This window comes from Pinus tabuliformis, chromosome 2_1 (genome assembly GCF_031772625.1).
Source record: "Pinus tabuliformis cultivar Carrire ecotype Pingquan chromosome 2_1, CPIR1, whole genome shotgun sequence".
NCBI lineage: Eukaryota > Viridiplantae > Streptophyta > Pinopsida > Pinales > Pinaceae > Pinus > Pinus tabuliformis.
Genome location: NC_142299.1, coordinates 668,292,135 through 668,314,598, shown reverse-complemented (window position 1 = coordinate 668,314,598; position 22,464 = coordinate 668,292,135). Strand labels below are relative to the sequence as shown.

Genomic DNA, 22,464 nt, shown 5'->3' with positions numbered 1-22,464 from the left:
CAGTGCAGGAACGTTGTTGCAATGCAGGAATGATGGTTCAGTGCAGGAAGGAAAATATTTAACAAGGACAAATGTTCTTAACAGTTTAATTATTTATTTGTCCTACGACTACATTAAACTCAGTCTTAGATATTTATCTTTCATTGATCGGGATTGATTTGAAGTTCCTTTCCTCAAGTTTGTGACAAGTATTTTTCTTGAGTGAATCCAATTTCCAGAACAGTGTGATGTCATTTTATTAACTAGTGCAGGTTGCTAAAGTCTTTCTCTGGCATTTCCAGTGTTGCACCTCTAAGTTTACGAACTCCCAGATTGACAATTAAATGTTAGGTTGTTTATTACTCCCAACACCCTCCAGTAAGTGGCCAAGTTGTGCCACTGCCTGGGGGGCAGAATCTGAGTGTTTCCATGGTGTTAGGCACCACCCATGTGAGTAGCTCATAGGCTCACATGGTTGGTATGAACCAGCATTCTTCTGGCATTATTCAAAACCCTGTTGGTTCTGCTGGATCAAGCAATGTCTAGTACCAACAAGTTCAAAATCCCATATCGACAGCCTTATGAGACTCAAGTTCAGTACCAAACTCCTTACATTCCATATGGTTCTCAAGTAATAGTCAATCCACCTTACGTCCTTCAGTCTGGGCAGTAAGTTCAACCTGGCTCATCTACTTTTCAGGGTGGCTATGGCCAGATTCAGTTCAGAAATTTTTCAGGCACTGTTCAAGTACCCTTGGAACAACAAGGACAACCTTTGCAACAACAAGGGCAACCTTTGTTGCAGCAAGGGCCGTCCACACAACAGTAAGGACAAATGATATTGCAACAAGGTCAACTGCAACAATCGCAGGGACAACCCTCACAACAGTTGCACCAAACCATGCAGTAGAAAATGCAGTATGCTCCACAAACCTCCCAGATTATGTCTTCACAGGGCCAACCTCTGCAGTCCCAGAGACATCTTTTGCAGTCGCAAGGTCAACCCTTGCAGCAACAGAACCAACCCGGGCAATAGCAACCCTTATATACATATCAACAAGGTCAACCCTTGCAAGGACAAGGCCAGGGACAAGTCCTGCAGCAGCAGGCCCAAAATCCTAATGTCCTAGGTCAATAGGTACAGAATCCTTTTTCCCAAGGGAAGCAGGTACATAATCCCTATGTCCAAGGGCAACAAGTGTACAATCCTTATGTCTAAGGACAGCAGGTCCAAAATCCTCTTGTTCAGGGACAATAGGTTCAAAACTCGTATGTTCAGGGACAATAGGTACAATATCCATATGTCCCAGGTCAACATGCTCAACAACCTCTTAACCCGTATGTTGCTTATCAACAACATATGACCGGACAGTTCCAAGGTGTTCAAGGTCAAAATCCTCCATATGGCCAAAATCCCCCACTATGGGGCCAAAATCCTTACCAGCAGGGATGGGCTCCTCCAGTTGGACCCGCTTATCGACCTCCAATGCCTTTTAATACTCAATTTTTGTTCTTGGCCACACTAGAGTTTCCAAATGTGTCTCACCTTACGAATGATCCAATCCTTCATTCGCCATACTGGCCTCCGGTTCCGTCCAAGATCCCGAGCGATTGTCCTAAGTTTGATGGGAAAGCAAAAGAAGATCCTCAAGCCCATGTGATGACATATCACCTCTAGTTCTCTTTGAATTCTTACATTGATGATTCTATTTGTCTCTGTCTTTTCCAACAAACCCTCACAGGTGCTGCAGCCAAGTGGTACATCGAGCTTCCTCGAAGTACTTACAATGACTTCAACTCTTTAGTTATGGTTTTCCTCACACATTTCTAGTTGTTGGTTCGCTATGAAACTGGCACCTATTTTCTCACGTCGCTTAGGCAAGATACTGCGACACATATCTCCAATAACCTCCATGAATGGAGACGTAGACGTTGCCTAATCAAATTCGAGATTGTTGATCAGTTGCTCACCGAATGGTTTACTAAGTCATTCGTAGCTCCAATTTCTCATGATATAGCTATGGGTGGATGCGTTACCAAAGAACAAGCCATTTCTTGTGCCCAATACTTAGATCTTGTTTATTCTCACTCTGGCACTTTATATGATTTATTACCCGATGCTTTGCGGCCATCATCTGATCCCACGGCATCGAAGTCGTAGGCTACACCTCCTGTTGATGGAGTAATTGGTTCAATGTCCCAGACCCCTGCTAAATCTTCTTCCAAACAGAAGTCGGTCTCAAACACTGCTTCCAATAGTTCCTCCCAGAATCCACCTGGCCCTGGTAAAACCTCAGAGGTCCACGTTGTCCAGTCTACCACAGTGGAAAAATCCTCGAAAGGTAAGAAGAAAGGCAAAGGAAAGGGTAAAGCCGATGCCCCAAAATAGGGTCCTCCTAAGTCGTTTGTTGGTGATTCTTCACAACGGAAGCCTAAGTATCCATGCCTCATTTGCAAGGAGGATCACTATACCAAGGATTCTCCTCGACGATCTGAAGTTAGTCGTTTTCTCAAAGGGACCCCAACTGTCTTGAAAGAGCCATTTCTATCTTAGCAGACTCAAATGGTAGACCAACCTCAATCATCTGCTTCCTCAGGATCTCAAGTGTTTGTGTTGAGTAAGCCTATTAATGTGCCTACTAGATCAAAATATTACCAAACTCCTACTCCGACAGTCGGGAAAGAGAAAGAGGCCACCCCTTCTTCTTCTTCCTCGAGTTCTGGCCCTCTTCATATCGAGAGCCCTAACCCTGATTCCATTATTCGGCCACCCTCTCGAGGTGTGCTAAGGAAATCCTTGTACAATCCCAACGCTCGAATCACTCAGCACTATAATATTGTTGAAGATTTGTCTCAGGCACCATCATCTATGTCGGCTTTCGAGGTGCTCCAAATTTGTTTGTCTCAATGGAAATATTTGTTTTTAGCTATTGGGGGTATTGATCCTACCGACTCCAATTTGAGATGTTCTGATCTAGAGAACCATGTTTCACGCCTGCCTCATCAGATTGCCTTTCTCATTCAGGTAATCATCAATGAGAAAACCATTCACAGGATTGTCATTGATGAAGGTGCTTCCACCTGCATCATGTCAATCCAATGCTGGAAGGCCATTGGTTCCCCTACTTTGAACCAATCCTTGAACACTTTGGAATCTTTCGACGCGTGCGATTCGTGACCCTTTGATGTTTTACCTAACCTTGCCATTACTTTGGAGGGTAAGATAGTACAAGTTGAGGTAGAGATTGTTGAAGCTAATCTCAATTATAATCTTCTAGTTGGGCGAAGTTGGACCCATGCCATGCATGTTGTAGCCTCCTCCCTATTCTGCGTGATTCGTTTTCCCCATCAAGGGAAGATCGTCACTGTCGACCAGCGGTCCTTCTTTGCCTCTTTCTCCTCGGATGGAAATGTTTTGTATGTCAAGCACACTAGTGCTCCCTATGAGAGTGTGGGGGTAGGTCTTTTCAAATATTCTGCCTTGATGGGAACCACCTTCTCATGTTTCCTCTGTCAACATGATCTCGGTCAAATTTGACCCTTAGGTCATACTTTCACCGGATCTTGTTGATACCTGGGGTGAGGTTATGCCACTTAGTCCTGCCGAAATCAATTATGTGGAGATTGTTTCTGCCTCAAGTTTCGTATCCTCTTATTCTCTTGTTTTGAGGACTTCTCTCAATACGTATTCTCAATCCCCATAGCTTGGCACTTCGGAATCTTCTGATCCTTTAGCCAAGACTTTTCTTCTTGACGAAAGTATCATGGAAGTAATGTCTCTCGAGGAACCACCTTGGAACGATACGCATCATCTTTATTCATTCTTGCCCAGCCCAGCAGCCATGTCTATGTGTTTTTAGAAGCTCTCTTCTCCACTGCCTATTGACGTGTCAGTTTATAACGTGGTCAAGATATTTCCATTGAGGGAACCTTTATCTCTTCATAGATTCAGGTTTTTTTCTCCCTCCTCGAGTTTTTACCGATTGCCCATTATTGCAATGGGGTTGTCATCTGACTCGTAACCCTCCCTCGCCCAGGGGGCATGGGGGCAAAGCCTTATATGAGTTCTACTTTATTATTTGGCTGAGTCAATGCTTACTCATCATGTCAACGGTAAAACTCCGATGTTCATCTTTGTTGATCGATTACCCGAGTCCGAGAATGGGCTCTCTCAAAAATTACTATGCTTAGGTCATCTTGCATGGTTACTTGTGTACATTAGTGTGTCATTCATTTTTGTGCAGTGTGGTTTGGTGTGTTATTTTTCAAACATCTTTCCTATTTACTATGTTTTCCCTGCTTTGCAGATGTCTGTGACTCCTCACATCGGTTTCGCTGATGGTACTTTCCGTAGTACTTGGAAACTATCCTCCGCGGCATGGGCTATTTATGACCCTCACAGTGAGTTGATTGATCTTCAAGGTATTTGTTTAGGTCGCACAACTAATAACATTGTTGAATACAGCACAGTCATCGAACTGTTGTCAGAAGCCATTGCTCTTGACATTCGGGAGTTGGTTGTCAACCTGGATTCACAACTTGTTGTCCTTCAACTCAACGGGAAATATTCCGTTAGAAACCCTCAGATATTGAGAATGTATCTTCGTATTCGTCTACTGGAAATGCATTTTGATTACATTACATATCATCATATTCCTAGACGTATGAATACATTGATAGATGCATTAGCTAATTATGTGTTGGATAGACATTTACAAAACATGTGAAAAGCCAAAACAAATCATTTATACCATAGTGAGCAAGAAAATACAGCGTATATATATATGGTGATAATGTTTGATACATCAAAACCCCAAAAAATAATATGTGTGTTCAAAATAACATCGGTGGCTCGCAAGCCTCATACATCTGTGGCACGCAGGCCTCAAAAATGTAAAATGTTTGATTTAGGAGCTAATCATCATGGTGATCATGGTAGCATGAAAGGGATCATGCAACACGAGTCAGCAATCGGCAGATCTGATCTGATACTCCCACTGTGTGTCTCTGGTACTGGCTAGGAATGTCTCCCACCCGATCATACTCTGGAATACCATGAGTCAACCCCTTAAGGTTCCTCACGATCTCCTCCTCGTTTTCACTCCCCTCCTAATAAGGAGCGACATCAAACTGGTGTGCGACGTGCCTGGCTATTGGGGACATCCCAGCAGGTGCTTTGGTCCAACATCTGCATTAGCAAAACGAAATGTTATAAACACATATATACCAAAAACAACTAAAAAATCACAAAATTAAAAAATTGATATTTTACCTTCGTCGTTGAAATCCTCTCCATCTGGCAGCGGCATGTCCATATCTCCACTAAAGTCGGTGCCACTGTATGGCCAATCATCCACAATGATCAGTTGTTGTCGTAGCCATGAAAAGAAGGCGGGACTATAAGACATATGTTGGCCCCCAGTGATCCTAGGCATCAAATGACTCCAATGGGCCATCCGTGGGTCGCGTGGCATTGGAGGATCTACCTCAGTCAACTGGTACTGGAACAGTGGCACCCGTTCCAAGAAAAAGGTCACTAGTACAGATCCAAAGCAAAATTGCTTTAGATTCCCCGCCTTAGCTTTTTTCAGCTGACATTTTATGTTGATCTTCATGGCTTCCACCCAATTGAATATCGTCGGTGTTGTACAGTCAATGGCATATAGAAATTTCAACTTGTTAGTCTCATGTACTACCTGGGATCCCGCCACTTTGTTGATGGTCAACAGTAGCACTCTCAGTGTTAGATGTCGCACGATGGAAATCTCAATCTTGTCGCTCTTGGATTTGAGGGCTTCAGGGCAATTTTCAGCAAGAAGCATGGATATGCTTGCCCCAATCAGTCGTGACCCATATAGGTTGACCGGTTCCCCTCTCCAGGACAGCACTATGATGAAATATATGTCTAAAGTTTCTAACTCCAACTCCTGGTCACCAATGATGAATATTTCTCAATTTATGTACCAAAGACTAATCAGGTATCGAAGCAGCTCAGGCTGGGCCTGCATCCCTGGTGTGAGAAAGAACTTGAGGAGCCCACAGTTCCTCAAAGTGTTCAGGCAGTTTGGATCATTCAGTCCCTGGGTGTCCACATCTTCGTGCTCACGTTCTTTCCAGTCTACCATTTTCGACGATTCTTTCCTACAAAAACCATATATTCAAGTCAATAATCATTTTTGGCCAGTAAAATTTGGATTCCAACAGTGATTTTCAAGGGAAACTGAATTTTTCCTTATTCACGGCGTCGTCATGCCTGTTTTAAAAACAATTGCACCGACAGTGCGATAGGACGTTTTAATCACCCTCAGCCGGTGCGATTCTGTGCCCGGAACTCGCACCGACTAAGGGTGAAATTTTTTTGACAAAACCTCCCTCAAAAATCCAAAAAATAGATGAAAATAGGAATAAATGGTACAAAAATGGAGCTTAGGGATTTGGCTCTTACCTGCAACTGGCGGCTCGACAAATGACCTCCCGGATCTCCCGCAATTTGCTCCGAAACAATTAGGGCAAAAGTGGGTGAAAAGTTGTTCACAGCAAGGTAAAATGGTAAATGGTAAAAAATATTTACTTTTCCTCCATTTTATTTAGTTTTTCATGAAATATTAGGTTGTAAATGTTTTGACCTATTTTGCCTCAATAATTGGATAATTCACTTTACCCTTTTGCACAGCAATAGGTGATGGATGTTCGATGATGATGTTGAGTCACGTTTCAACTCTTTTTTCGACTCGTAAAACTCATATGAAAAGATTTCCGAGTAGTTTTCCATTTTGACTCATAAAAGAGAATAAAAGGGGGGTCTGCTTTCAAGCTCTTTTTCAACCCTTTGAAAACGAAAAGATAGTCGAGCCCTTGTCGTTTCGAACTCGTTAATGGATGTGAAAAATCATGCACCCAGTATAGGTTTACCCTTTTTTCGGGTTGGGATGCACTATTTAAGAAAAAGGTACTCCTTGACTGAAATGGTCAAGTGGTTCTCTAAAGTATCATTTTCTACCTTTTCAGGCTCAAGAGACACAAATGTATGAAAAATGACCATGTGGATTTTTCTTTTCCGTGTCTTTTTCAAATTCTCTAAACATGAAAAAGATACTAAGTCACACCTTTGTCAGACTCATTAAAATATTAAACGACATCGGATTCGTCACCATGACGAACACGAGCTTCTCCTTCCTAGGGCTCATTAAACCTACTAGGTCGGATTCGTCCGAAGGATGAACTTACAGTGCAAGAATATGTTATCCCCTTCAAGCTTGTGATTAAAAAGTAATTGGGGTACCTACCAGAAATGGTGGGGGGGAATTTGGAAATCTAATCAGTTGTGTTAGCATCTCACTCTTGAACATGACACTTTTTGCTTCGTGTCAAGATGGGATATCCTCCTTGTATCATTAACCTCCCTGGGTTGGGCCATTTATTTTTTCCTTCCATTTGATCTATGCCACGTCATCATGACCACTGATCATATAGATCCAAAAGCTACCAAACTTTTAGTCATGTCGCTGATATGTTCAAGAGTTGTCCTTCTGTAGTTACACTTACCCCTAATTCTTTGTATCATCCAAAATCATTTTGCATCCCTTTGTCTCGTGTCGATGATGTGGGATACATTATGGCCCTCCTTCGACACGGTCACTTCCTGTCGACTTCAGCTCATTATCTAGGAAGTTGACCGAGAGACTCCTTTCCAGTACCTTAGAGCTTGCATGCCCTAATGGCAATTTCTTCACACTTGATGACAAGTTCACATCATTGGCTCTCGATCAGGTGATTTCATGGGTGTTCGACTACAGTTCCTCTATTCATATTCCATGAATTGTGATGATGGTGCCTTGAGAACCATTGTCATTATTGTTGGTTTCTGTTGTGCTTGTTAATAGTTTACATCATTGACTGGTAACCAAGCAATTTTCTAGCATGTTCGATGTCAACACATCTATTCACATGTTAGAATTTGTACTTTGATTGGGTCGTGTTGGAGCACAAGACCCTGGGCTTAGATTACAAAAGTCCAGGTTGCAAAGCGGTGTGACATGATTATGTTGATATACATGTCTCTTTCAGATGGATGGTTTTCTACCATACCATGAGTTATCATATGTAATCCTTATCATTATTAGATGGTTGCAACCATACCTTGGTTTCAATATGATCCTCTTTATCGGTTGGTTGCACCCATACTAGGATCCATTTACATGATCATTCTCTGGATGGTTGCATCCATGCCACAATTCATGTATCATTTGACATAGTTTTCAGTTATGTATATGTATTTGTACGTCCTTGCAGGTTTTTTGATGACAGACTCTGGTTCCCTGCACTAATTCATAAAGCATTTCATCCCTCACTCTAGTTCGGCCTTCACGCTTTAGGGGGCATATGTTACACAGCATTTTGTCACCGTCCCTGTACTCCCCGTTCCTTGATCCTGGAGGACCTCTACAATGAACTCTACATTCTTTCCCTTTATGAAGAAACTCCCATTGTGTCCCTCTTCATGAGCAGAACAATTCCCTTTTGCACCATTTCCCACAAATCTTCTATTTTTCCCAATTTACAAGACCAGCACTAATGACCCTTGTCCTCCTTGCACCGATATTCAGGGATTAACACTATCCCTAGTGCCGACCAGAGCTACTAATCTTTGTTTTAGTCGAGCCGACCCTCTTTTTGAAAGTTTTTTAAATAACAAGCTGAAGCTTCCAGCTCTAGAAGCTTTGTAACGGAAGTCTAGTAAATGGTTGGGCCGAATGGAGTCAAGGATGTCAGTTTGGGCTCCTTTCCCCTATAAGGATGGAACTACCTCAAGAGATAAGACCTTCTCCCATGAGAAGAGGAACCATATCCCATCCATTCATGCTATATAAACCTCCATTTTTCCCAAGCACAAGCTAGTGTTGAAGTGTTAATGTTGGTGTGCTAGTGCTAATTAAGTTTGGAGTAAACAACAAGTTATTCATAGTTGTAGCTCTCTAGTTGTGTGAGGGAGAAGTGTGAATTTGGTTTAGTGTGAAGCCTAAAGGGAAGAGCCTTAAAACTATCATTGTTGAGGCCATCATGGAATGCTAACGGAAGTGTGTGGGAACCTGGTTTTGTCAGAGGAGAACGGCAACATCAAGACAATGGTTGTAATCTCTTCTTGATTCAATATATATGCAATTATTGATTGATTTCCTACATAATGTGTTATCTCACATGTTTATGGATTAATGTTTCTTGACTTGTTAAGTAGGTTGAATTACAATTTGTCTATTATCATGGTTGTTGTTTGTTGTTTGTTGTTGTTTGTTGTTGTTTGTTGTTGTTTACTGTTGTTTACTTATTTCAGGTGTTCGAAGAAGGAAACGGGAGAGAGCTGAAGCGAGCAAGCAAGGTCATCACCAAACGGGATAAGCGTACTAAGAGGTAGGCCCTCTTAATTGGTTCTAACCTAAGGAAATATTCCATAGAATGTATCGGTTGTGGCTAGACCCATTATCGGGCTAGAGGAATTATTTGTGTCCGCACTCATAATTTTACTTCACCACACTACATAGAGAGAAACATAATTTCAGATAGATAAAGAAACATGCACTATACAACCCAAAAAGGGATGTGTCATGTTTATAGGTGGGTAAGATCATGAACCATTTATTAACCAACATCATGAAAATTATACAATAATAAAATGAATTAGCATAAGTTTATTTTACACTTGTTTTTATTAAGTTTTCTTAGTGTTCAATAGAAGAAATATTAATAGGAATCTGTTTTAATAAACTAAATTTTCAATCAAGTTTAAAAACCTATTTATCAGAAACAATCTTTAAGATATGAAAGAGTTATTGTTATGATATCATGGCCAAAACTAGTAGAATTGTTATATGTTCTTTAATGAAGACTTTCTTAAACTTTTATGTTTATTAGAAATTGCTTCATGCCTTCTCTGGGATTGAGGTTTTTATTTTTAAGGATGAAATATGCAAACCTTTTCAAGCCATGGCGATAACATGAATTCCTAGTAAGTATAGAATTACATTTCAGTCTTGAGCTTCCCTGAATCAAAATTAAACTCGGGAAAAAAATATCTTTAAAATGGGCACATTTAATGCAAATATCACTTATGTTTTTCCCATTGTTCCAAATATGATCTTCTTAGTATATCATCTTAGCTCATTTTTCTCATCTTGTTATTAGTTAGAGAATTTTTTTATTGGCATTAAGGTTAGTAATCTGATAGATTCATCTTGTCCTAATCTACAAACCATGATCACTTATCCTATTTCTATCTTAGAATTTTTTTGTTTTACATTAGCCTTATCTTATAGCAATCCATCTTGCAAATAAAAGCAAAAGTACTTTTTAAATGAGATGGTCTATTGATAGTTGGCCATTTAAAATGTGTATAGTTTGTGAATTGTTTTTAGTTTGTTATTAAGGATACATGGAATTAGTCATTGCACTAAAAAGTAGTATAGTATAATAAGATCTAGGTTTTATCATCATCAATTCTGAAGTTCCTGCACATTTGTCTGATATTTTGTAGGGAGTTTGTGGCACAGATAGATTTAATAGTAGCTCAATAAGTGATGTTGTGGGGATAATAGTAAGAAAAGAGAGACTTGCATCTCTGATGAGAGGGTTGAAGCCTAGAATATTGCTTCATGCACCTACAACAACCATTTGTTGGTCTCCATATGAAGCAAGTAAGACCTTTCTGCATCATGTGAACCAAGATGCATCTTGAGTGTAGAGCCTACAATATCTGATAGAGTTCCTCTAAATAAGTGATCCCTTAGTGATCCCTTGATTTTCCTGCCAAAGGGAGTACAATTATCTTATTGTGGATCTTCTTCAAATTACATGTAATTTATACCTATGTATTTTTTAGGAGTATCTAAGGTCATGCCATCTTATTTGTGTCTATATCTCATTAATATGCATACAAAATTAAAGCATCAAATTTACATTATGTAGTGTAAGAATACGAGCAGTTGATATATTATATCTACATTGCAGAATAGTTCTTCTTGACCATTGTTCCCATGAAATAGTTTATAACTGCACAACACAAAACTAAATACATTTGTGTTCATTTTCATGGCATGGTAATCATTTAGCCTCCACAACGAAAGGCCTTTATGTTTCCTTTATTGGACATATTTTCACCTTTATGTTTCCCTTATTAGTCCCTACCATAAGGCAAGAGGGACTATAGTAATCGAAATACCTCAAAATGTGTCCTTCATATTAGTACTCATGACATAAAAAGACATAAACCTTAAGGTTTAATACAAGTGCCTTTTTTCCATCCTATGAGAGATTGACACTACATCCTATCAGCCAATGAATAATTTCGCCTTCTTATTTGGCCTCTTCTCGAGGTGAGAGGCACATATTAGATCAAACTCTTTGGTTAAAAAAGGTATTGTCAAGCAATTGTTTCATACTCAAGTAATGCCATGAATTAGTCTATCATTAATTGGATAACATCAATTGTTTGCATTAACGATTTGCGCTAAAAAGTAAATTAGTCATATATTTATAGAATGTCTCCTAGACTGCACCTCTAAAGATAGGCATACGGAATGTCATCTAGATTACACATCCATAGCATGATTACATGTGGCTTCTCAATTTCTTGGCAGAACGTTCTCCTTATCTTTCCATGTTCTCCTTATGTCGTTTCTTGCCATGTTCTCCTTATGTTGTTTATTTTCTATGCTATGTGAAAAGACATAATTATTCTACTCCTTTTATATGCTATGTGCAGAGACATAATTCCTCTGCTCCATTCACTCTGTGGAACAACAAAATTTTCATTCTATTTCCTCCAACGAATTCCTCCATTCTAATTCCTCTAGCACCATTGTGTAGTAGCTTTTTATTTTTATTTCTTAGGTTGGTTTGCATCCTCAGCTCTATCTGAAGCCTCCTCCTCAACTCGGCCTACATCCTCCATCCTCCTCAATGATCTCTTCATATACAGGTAAGCTTACTATTATTTTTTTAATACCTTAGAATCTTACTATTATTTTTTTTGTACTTTACAATCTAAATTTCATGATACCATACCTCCTCAAACATAAATATAAAACACATTAATGAATAGAACCAAATCACTACTGTGGAAGCAAAGATTTATATTAAAACTAATCATTGGTATTTATATAAAGGATTGTCATGCTTCCATATAGGGATGATGTGAATGTAACTAGAAAAATTTATTGCAAAAATACCTGAGAATAATGCTCAGTCTTCCTCGCATGCCTAAGATGGAGTAAGCCCTAGAAGACAAACTTTCCATAGGGTTATATCCAAATGTTGAGATTTTATTAGTGCCACAAGTTGTAACATTTCTTTTGTTGCAGACTGATTAACTGTACAACGCTGCCAAAGGGAATAAAGGCCACTGGACTCTTCCTGAAAAGGAAGGAAAAAAAGGCATTACTTGCAATGTTTCCAACTTTCCATAATAAATATAAAAAAATTAGTAGCCCATCCTCTAAATCAAAGCATGCATAACTAATTCTAAGTTCTAACTAGTATTCTGCAAGAATGAGGAAGTCATCATAAATGTCAAAGGGAAAGAAAAGTGATCATTTAAAATACCAGGCCAAGGCACACATAATGGATGAGAAGACTCTTACACAAAAAAAAACAACTTTTTATCTCCATTGTGGTTGTTTCTTCAGTCCAGTTATGTATGTATTCTAACCTTCTTCAGGTTCCTTTCTCTTAAAATATTATGTTGCCTCAAATGGCCGAAAAACTTTGTGCTCCTCCAAAGAAAAATGATTCCCAAAAAGAGTTGCCTGCCTCAAAGTCATCCTCTCATATCTAGCATCTAAATTCTTGAGCTCTTGGCCTGGATCAACTTTGTACATATCCCAAGCTCTTTCACATTCCTTCTTGGTAGAGTTAGATGGTTCTACTGATGACGTAAGACTCTCACATGTGGGGGTTAGGAGAAAAAATATTCCAAAAGCAGCAAAATTACCAATTACATAAACTTGTAAACATTCCATTCACTACCATTCCAAATTGCATGCCTTCACTTTTCTTCTTACCTCACCTCATGCATATGTGTTCGTAAATTTTATCCACAATTTTCCTTAACTAAGGTGTGTACTTGGTTTCTTTGCTTTGTAGAGTCTATGCGCTTTCAAATTCAATCTTCTATTTCCTAGCGTTTATCAATCAATAAAAATAGTCACAATTAGAATGGTTCGGATACAAATATGTTTTCTTGTTTTCCTGATTTTTGTGGCAACCATACTCTCCACGTGGGTGACAGTGGAAGCCCATGGAACCAAAGTTGGCTTCTATTGCAAGACTTTTCCCAGAGCAGAGGATATTATTAGGCCCACAATAGAAGATCATGTAAAGGGCGATGGAGGGCTTGCTCCCAGACTTCTCGTGCTTCACTTCCACGACTTCTTTGTTCAGGTAAATTCACGTGAACTATTCTTCTTAAATTATTCTTTGACAATTGTTTATGTTTCTTCACGTTCATCTCATTGTAGGGTTGCAATGGGTTAGCACTAATAAATGACCCATCTACAGAGAGAAGTGCACCTCCAAATCTTGGATTGATAGGATTCCAATTCATTGATGGTGCCAAGACAAAACTTGAAGCAAAATGCCCAGGAGTTGTTATATATACTCGCCATTGCAGCACGCAATGCAGTAGTACCGATAACTATCACACTTGTGTTTGTATTCATTGTATATATTATTTTGATTCTCCTCTAGAGCATATGTGTCCATGAGCTCTGGGCTTGAATTCAAATCAAAGTTGGGGCCTGCATTCAAATCCAAGTTGGGTTTAGCCCAAATCCCCTATTACTGCTTACTGATGTGCCAATTTCAGTAAATATTGTCAAATAAGGAGGTCGGGGATGAGAGGGAATCATGGCACTAGGGGTCCAGCTATGAAAGATCGATGGCTTCTTCCAATCGCTCTGACACATGAAACGCATGCAAGGTTTGAGTGAGAAGTATTTTCCTTTTATTTTTATTTTAATTTAATTTAATTTGTTATTTATCTTACTTTTTGTTAAAATTTTAAATTTTTTTTAGACGTGCAGATATAAATTAAACGCCAACTATGCAATGCATGCAACGATGTCTCGAGTGTGCATTATATACTGCCATGTTTTTTAAGGCATTTATGACCACGTGATAACCTATACTAGGATCGTGATAACCAATTTCATGATTAGTGTATACCTGGATCATGGACCATTTATAGCCACATTTATTTTCCTATTGAAAATATTCATATCTATAATTTGTATCATACGGGATTTTTTTTGACATGGTAGTTGCAGACACCGACATGGATGAGGTTGTATGAGGATTTTTTTTGACATGGTAGTTGCAGACACCGACATGGATGAGGTTGTATGAGTTGCAAGTAGCTTTTAATGCACCCACCTCTCCTTCAGGATATGACCAATGGAAAATTCATGTACATGTGTGAGTTACAAAATCATAATATCATGAATTGAACTACCCAACAATCACTAAAAGTATAGATTGGAATTGGTGGGCCAAATGGAGTAGAAATTTGGCATGTTGTTCGAAGATGATTAAATAGGTGTTTCCCTCTTGAAAACATATGAAAACATATTTTGTGATAACAATCAAAGGGCTTGTATGATGGATAATGGACATATTAGTTTTTGACAAAAATCCAGAAGTTTATTTTGCATGCCAACTTTTTCTTACTCCATTCAGATATATAAATAATTAAAGGACCCATAAGACAACATCTCAAGCTCTTTTGAATAAAACTAAGATAAGAATTTCTCTACAACCTTACAGAATTCAACTTGTTTATAAGAGAAATGGCATGTCTTGTTCTTGTTTTGCCTAAATGCCTAACTATTATTTAGACACTATCATATAATGTAATGCACCAAACACAAATATCAGCCTTGCAGTCCGGAAATTAAATCTCATATGTAGAATGACATCCTGTGTGTCATTTTTGAATGATACTTATTAATTGTTCCTATTTTGTTCTGTTAGAAGGGACTAGCTGCTTTGCAACTCCTCTTGTTGGACATGTAAAGAGCGATTGGTATAGTTACAATTATTTTATTTTAATTCACTTAATGTTTTGTCTTTGGTTGGTAAATGGTCTTGCACCTACTCTAGGTTTGATCAAAACTTAAATATCATGAGATGGCATGTAACAATGTAAACTTTGAAATGGGAACCCATACTGTTACCCGTTTTGTAGAGATAGCAAAAAAGTGACCCGATTTCGAAAAGGGGTTATGCAGAACACACTTGTTTTTTAAAGCTTAGTTTTTGGCACTATAAATTTTTTTATGTACATTGCATTTTATAATGGTAGTGTTTTTTATGCTAATTTTAAAACGTGGTAATTCTGCACCAGGCCCTTTTTTTAAAAGTTTTTTTTTAACTTTTTCAATTTTCTAATGTATGAAATGTAAATAATTATTTTGTAAACTTAATAATTTTTGAAGTGGCCTTTTTCTTCATATTTTCTTGTTTTTATTTTAATTTTATTTTTTTTGTAGTGAGGTTTTTATTGTTTCGCATATTTAAAGAAGAAGGTTGATATTTTGAATTTTCAATATTCTACATATTTATACATTGTTAATTGATTTTTCAATCCACAAGAAATAATGGTTTCTAAAAAACAATATTTTGTAACAATTGACATAAAATAGCCATTTTTAACATAAATATACTTAAAAAACTACACGTTTTGATAATTTTTTGCTACAATTGACATGCGAAAATCACAATTTTTATACGAAAATTTTAACTAAAAATAATTAAATAATAGTTTTTTTATGAATTTCATGTCAAAAAAATAATAATAATCACTTTTTTTTCAAAAAATAATGGTTAACTTAAAAATTAATGCGAAAATCGCATATTACAAATATTGAACGCATAACAACCTTAATTGAGTGTATATTGTTCTCATAAAATGTCAAAGTCAAAACATTGCAAGTATAACTACTTAATAGTTACAAAAAATGAGCTTGATTTCCAAGCATAACTTAAATTTAATCAACAATGTCACGTAATCCAAACTCTTCATCCTCTAGAGTTTCATCATTGTTTTCTTCCTCAATATTTTATGCTTCCTTTTGCTCATTTTCGTCTTCTAATGGATCTTTCATGTCTGCCAATCTCCCAATGTATGTCTTTCCAAACATCCCATGTAATGGTGGTTGAGGTTCCTTTGCCTTTTTTGCCACACGTGATTCACTAAAGTCCCCTTTCTTCAACCCAATTTCTTACATTGCATTTGGAAGAAATTGAAGAGCATTAATTCTTTGCTAAATGAAATTGCAATGTAATGGATCTTTTTCAATTGCAATGCAATTTCTTATTTTTTGAAGGCAGCATGCTAGTGTTGTACCTAATTATCAAGCACAAAAGAAATAATGAAGTAAATTAGTACAATGACATATTAATTAAAAAAATAACATATTGAAATTCAATTCTATATAATAAAACTTACCTGAGCTAGAAAATAAATCCAGAACCCAATTTCCTTCATTTGAACATATGTCTATAAGATAGTTAATCAATAATTGTGGTTTTTGATAAATGTTAACTATCTCTCCTTTTGATTCTTTGTCTTCATATGTTAGTTTTCTCACAACAGCATCATAACTCAGTATTTGGCTATGACTCTTTCCGTCCACCTGATTAAAAATCATAGACATATAGCTATCATCTTTTGCCCAACTATCAATATGAATGAACTCACAATCATTTATAAATACTTGATCGTCACGGTTAAGAAGATTTGACTTTTGCCTGTAACATGAAATAGTAAAAGTTCAATCAACTTATACATAAATGAATTTTTCAACATTAATCAAATATACATTTTAAACATCTTACCATGTAAGATGCATCCTTGAATTTGTTTTCCCTTTGAAACTTGACAATATCATTGCCAATTGTGTGTCTGAATGAAATGTCACAAATCTCCATCATGGTGATGACGTGACTTCTACAAATCCCGCAACCACTTTACTAAGAGCTTGATAAGTATAAGGGTCATTATCATAGTCAATATTTGGAATATTGAAACCATGGGGAATATCTGCAATAACTAGGGCATGCTCCCTTTTAGGTATGAGTTTAGAAATGTCTTCACAGTCTCCTTGTATTACTTGATATTGAACAGTGTCTAGCCCATTCGAAATGAAATGAGTAAGAGTTGGATCAAGTTCAACATTCTTAACACGTTGCTTCCTCAGTTTTTCGGACTTTATTTTTTCAATAAAGGTTCTGAAGCTAGTTGGCGCTCCATTATCATCCTTCTTCATCTTTTATAAAATAAACAAATATATGTGTAAGTTATAAATTAAAAATAGTACACAGATGAATAAAAATGAATTTGTAAATCAAGATACCTTTTTACATGCAAGATAAAAAGATTTTAATGTTGATGTAGAACTTGAATCTAGATAGTTGCATACAACATCATCCCAACTATCTTCATTCAAAAATCTAACCATTTGTTCTTGAATTTTCATGTAAACTTTGTGACTACATAGATAAAGTAACAAAAAGTCAATATAATGATATGTATAACAAATACTACCAAGAACAACATGTTTTATTTAAAAGAAAATTATAATCTAGAAATAAATAAAAATAATTCAACAAACTTACTTTTGAAATTCCTTGGACATTTCCTCCAATGATAATTCCCCTGACTTCGTACGAGATAATATTATTTTGACAATTTTTTCATCTTTCACTCCTTGCATTGCTCTCCAAGGTGTGATAGTCATATCTTCTAGAAGCTGCTTCAAGTCAACACCTAATTTACTGCCGCCACATATCAATGGCTTAGACTTTTTGACCTTTTGGTTTTTAATGCCAATGTTTTCCTACATGCTAAAATTCCCATCAATCAAATTCCAAACATCTCTAGTTCTAAATGCCAATTGGAAAATGTTATCAACACCTCTGAATATATCACTAGGAAGGTTGCATTTTCCACCTTTTGAATTGGGTTTCTCTTCAATTTGATAGGTTATTTCCATACAACATTCCCTTCGGAAATCTGCAGTAACATTTATCCTATCCCCACCACATTTTTCTTGAAATTCACTATGAATAAATCTAACCCTTTGGATGAAAGTCATAGACATCATATATTTATTATCTGAATTATGATGCCCACTAACTTTGCTTCTGTATTTGATAAACCAGCATAAATGATACATTTCATTGTTTAAAAATGTGGGTTATTGGGATATTCCTCCATCAATTGTCTTTGAGCTTCTATAGAATGGTTCCCCCCAAGCACATAATAATTGTATTCAAAACATTTTGACTTATCAAATGCTTCTTTGTTGGGAACTTGAACTGGATCAACAAGAAGCACATAATTAACCACATGAGCATATGGATTATAACTCATCAATGTCTTCAAGTTGTGAACTGCAGATGGTGTGGCTTTCTGACTTGATATTGACATTGTCCTTCACTTTCCTTATAGGTTTGTCTGACATTAAGCTGAAATGTACAACCACCATCAATTAAGTTTTTCTTTGTCAAATTCTGTCGAATGGCATTTTGTTTTGTTTTGATAATGCCATCCTCTAAATCAGCTCCTGGTGTAATGATTTCTTTGCTTTCTTTTGAAGTTTCACTAGGTTCTTGACTGCTGATAATGACTACTTCAAAATCTTCAACTTTACTTTTCTTCATCATAACATTCTCAACAGATTTATTTTTGGGCATTGTTACTTTTGGTCTTTTACGGCTCTTCTCAGTTCCAATGTCATCTTCAGTAACAACAACATATTCTTCACTGTCAGTTTCAACTTCATTGCCCTCAAAAGTAACTTGTTTACCCTTGCTAGATTTATCCACTAGAAGCCTTTTTTTTATCCTTTGGACATAGTTTTGTAGCATCATCAATTACTACATTTTGCTTGTTTTCCATATCTTCTTCTGACACTGAGTAAAAATTGCTAACAACTTTCATGATATCATACTCTATGAAATGAATGCCTCCCAGCCTAATTGAACAACTTTCAACAAAATTCTGCCAAACAAAATATCATATGTCAATAAAAACAAAATTAAAAAAATATAGCGAGACACTTTCAAGAAAACAAAATACAAATATAGATAACAATACTTACGATGTTTTGTTTCATCTCATTTACGATTTTTTTACACAACTTTGTAGATACCTCTCTCGTGTCATACAATGAATATGTTAGTCGATATTTAATCCTTTCATGTGACTTGGGAGCTTTTGTAAGTATGTAAACAACTTCAGTGTCCGGTACCGAACACATATCTATGACTCTTCCCATCAGCTCAAAAATTCCATTTTCATTCGGTATATCAATATATAGATATATGTTCACATTTTGGATTTCTCTTTCTTTCACATACCAGATTCTTGATGGGAATTTCACCTCTTTTGAATTCTTCCAGTCTGAAATCATCTTCTTATCATTTGATGCACTTGAAAGATTTGTAGCCATGAGCTCAGGAGGAGTTCGTTCGCCAATGTTTTTTGAAGATGCACCTTTAAGTGTCTTTGGTCCAGACATATTCACAGAAATCTTCTTTGATACCATTTTCCTGAAAAATAGAAACACATAAATTAGTAAACAACAAAAACATATTAACTTAAATCCACAACTAAAATATATCCTAAATTTTTAATTTGTGTAATCAGATAATTGAAATTAAAAAAATATTAACACTAAGAAATGGCATAAGCCCACTGACAACACCCCGTCCATCCGCGGAGTGGCAGGCGACTTCCCCACCCCTTACCCCGCACGCCCCCCTACCCCTCTTCCCCCTCAACTAACCCACGCCACCCCACCCCACAATCGGACGACCATCCAACCGCATCCTTACCCCCCTTCCACACCTCCCCCCTAACCCCACGCCACCAGACCCCCAACCACTTCCCCTCCACGCCCCCCTCCATCCCCTACCCCCCCTACCAGCCCACAACCCCCATGCCACTTCACCCCCTTTCCTCCCTCCCCAACCCCCCAACAGCCTACCCCCTTCCCCCCCAACCGAGCCACCCCAGCCCACCCTTAACCCCCTTCCACCTATTCCCCCTAACCCCCTCACCCCCAACCGAACCACCCCTCCTCGCAATCGAACGGCCACCCCATGCCACCCTTAACCCCCCCCCTTAACCCACCTCTCCCACCAACCCACCCCCTCCCCTACCCCCTACCTCAGCCCCCCTACTTCACCCCCCGAACCCACCCACCTGCCCCCTACCCGACTCCCATTTCGCCCCTCTACCCGGCCATCCCCCTCACCCATCCTCCCTCCCCGGCCCGAACCCACCCACCCGACTCCCCTTCCCCTCCCCCCACTCCACCCGGCCCCCTCACCTCCCCTACCCTCCCTACCCCTCCCCCTCACTCCCCTTTCCCCGCCTCTACCCGGCCCTCCCCCTCACCCCTCGTCCCCCCCTCTCCATAGCCCTCCCCCTCACTCCCCTTCCCCCCCTCTACCTGGCCCTCCCCCTCACCCATCGTTCCCCCCCCCCCCCCCCCCGTCCCTACACATCCCCCTCCCCCCGTCCCCCGCCTCCCTGCCCCTCCCCCTCCCCCCATCCTCCCCGCCCCTCCCCCCCTCCCCCTCACCCTCCCCCTCCCCCTTGTCCGCCCCCTCCCTCCCCTTCCCTTCCCCACCCGTCCCTCCCCTCTCCCCCTCCCTCCTCGACCCCCCTCCCTCACTTGCCCCTCCACCTCCCCCTTCCTCCCCCGCCCCTCCGCCTCCCCTCCCCCTCTCCCTCCCTCGCCTCCCACTCCCTCCCTCCCCCTCCCCCTCCCCCTCTCCCTCCCTCGCCTCCCTCTCCCTCCCTCCCCCTCCCCTGCCCCTCCCCCTCCCGACCTCCACCCTCTCAGACGGCCACCGGGGTGCGTCGGGGTGGCACGAGGTGGGCGGCCACGCCCCACCCTGTGCCACCCCGGCGGCCTGCCGGCCCGCCCGGGGTGGCCGTCTGATTCCCAAAATCGGACGACCACCCTGGGCGACCCGCCGACGCGCCCAAGTGGCTATCCGAGGGGACAGAGGTCGGGAGGCGGGGGAGGGAGGGGGAGGGAGGGAGAGAGAGGCGGGGGAGGGAGGCGAAGGGCCGGGGGAGGGAATGGGAGGTGGTAGAGGGGGAGGCGGAGGGGCGGGGGAGGGAGCAGGAGGCGATGGACGGGGAGGGGTGGGGGAGGGAGGGAGCGGGAGGCAGAGGGGCGGGGGAGAGGGAGGGGGAGGGTGGGGACAAGGGGAGAGGGGGAGGGAGGGGGGAGACGAGGGGAGAGGGGGAGGGATAGGGAGAGTGGGGGGGACGAGGGGGGAGGGTGAGGGGTGAGAGGTGAGGGGTATGGAGGGATGAGGGGTGAGGGGGAGGAGTAGGGGTAGGGTGAGGGAGGGGGAAACGAGGGGTGAGGGGGAGGGGAACGAGGGGTGAGGGGGGGGGGGGGGGGGTGAGGGGGAGGGAACGAGGGGTAGGGTGAGGGGGGGGGGGGGGGGGTTAGGGGGAGGTGGGGCGAGGGAGGAGGGGGGGAAAGAGGAGTCGGGTAGGGGGGCAGGTGGGTGGGTCCAGGGGGGTGAGGTAGGGGGGCCGGGTAGGAGTGAGGGGCTCGTGGGGGGTAGGGAGGTGGGGTGGGATAGGGGTTGTGGGGTGGGAGGGGGGTTAAAGGGTGAGGGGAAAGGGGTGGTTGAGTTTGGGGAGGGGGCTGGAAGGGTGTGCGGAGGGAGTGGGTGGCCGGCCGATTGCAGGATGGGGTTGCCCTGGGCCCACCATGCTCACGGCAGAAATATTTGTTAATTTGGTTGACAAAAAATTTTAAGTTTAGAAAAAAAAAATCTGGTGGCTGGCCGATTGTAGGATGGGGTTGCCCTAGGCCCACCATGCTCACGGTGGAAATATTTGTTAATTTGGTTGACAAAAAAATTTAAGTTTAGAAAAAAAAATCTACTTCGTTAAACTAATTTAATATGAGAAATTTCAAGGAAAAAAATTTAACTGACCTTTCAATTGCGAGAATTCTTCGTTGAATATGTTGTTGATCCCAATGTAGCTGCTCCACAAATTCACTCCAAGTCTTTCAATGAACCTCAGAAAACCTTGATGTAACGTGAGTAATAGTGATAATGGAATATATAGGTGAAACTACGAAGATGTTTTACCGTACGGTGAATGCGGGATTAATTAGTTTTAATAAATTTTAACATGTTAATTTTTTTATGGTGATGAATGAAAATATGATAAAGCGAACAGTATGGAATTGTTTTACAGCGGGGTGAATGTGGGATTAACTTGTTTCAGAATGTATTATAAAAATTAAAAAAACATTCAATTGTTTAGTAAATATTATATACTTTGACTATTAAAATAATTTAGGTAGAAGTTGTAGTTTACAATTTTAACTTTAATGATTTATTTCATAAAAAAAAATTAAGTTTACATTTTCCATTAAATTGCAGAATAAA

The 22,464-nt window shown here is 40.0% G+C and overlaps 1 pseudogene; it reads left to right on the top strand.

Annotated features, from left to right (window-relative positions):
* LOC149202372 (uncharacterized) overlaps positions 1-10,708 on the top strand; it is a 66,755-nt pseudogene extending 56,047 nt beyond the window's left edge.
* The last annotated feature ends 11,756 nt before the right edge of the window (positions 10,709-22,464 follow it).